The sequence below is a fragment of the Orycteropus afer genome, unplaced genomic scaffold, assembly GCF_000298275.1.
Source record: "Orycteropus afer afer isolate SDZICR_OR568_19922 unplaced genomic scaffold, OryAfe1.0 scaffold00193, whole genome shotgun sequence".
Lineage (NCBI taxonomy): Eukaryota > Metazoa > Chordata > Mammalia > Tubulidentata > Orycteropodidae > Orycteropus > Orycteropus afer.
In genome coordinates, this window is record NW_006921780.1 from 3,038,737 (window position 1) to 3,039,544 (window position 808).

The following is an 808-nucleotide window of genomic DNA, read 5'->3' on the forward strand; positions in this document are numbered from 1 at the left end:
TCAGCATAATGTCCTACAGGTTTATTTATGTTGTGAGGTATTTCGTGGATACATTGCTATTCTTTAGCATTGTACAGCATTCCATTGCATGTATGCTCCATTGTTTGTTTATGCATTCATCTGTTGGTAGGCTTTTAGGTTGTTTACATCTTTTTGCTATTGTGAATAATGATGCAATGAACATGGGTGTGCATGTATATATTTGTGTTACAGCTCTTACTTATCTAGAATATGTAAGTGAGGTTACTGGATCATATGGTATTTCTATTTCCAAATTTTTAAAGAAGTGTCATGCCATTTTCCTAAGTGGTTGTAGCATTTTACATTCCCACCAGCAGTTTATGAGAGTGCCAATCTCTCTACCCTAGCCAGCATTTGTTGTTTCTTGTTTGTTTTCAACTTTGCTATTAATGCTGGGGTGAGATAATATCTCATTGTTGTTTTGATTTGCATCTCTCTAATGACTAATGTGTTGTATGAAAAGACAGAAAGTTAGCACTCCCCTTGACAAGGATGGAAGAGGCCCTTGCACTTTACAACATCCATACGGTTAAGGCACTGCCACTTTGTGCCATCTAACCAGTTTTAAGGAGCTCTCATGATGCAGTGGCTAAAGCACTTGGCTGCTAACCAGAAAGTCAGACGTTCAAATCTGTAACCACTCTGCAAGAGAAAGAGGAGGCAGGCTGCTTCTGTAAAGATTTGCATCCTTGGAAACCCTATGGGGCAGTTCTACTCTGCCCTATAGGGTCACTATGAGTGAAAATTGACTCTATGGCAGTGGGTTTTTTGTTTGATGCCTAATGAT

At 39.1% G+C, this 808-nt stretch overlaps 1 pseudogene; it reads left to right on the forward strand.

Annotated features, from left to right (window-relative positions):
* Positions 1-469: 469 nt before the first annotated feature.
* Positions 470-588, forward strand: LOC122150657 (annotated as a pseudogene).
* The last annotated feature ends 220 nt before the right edge of the window (positions 589-808 follow it).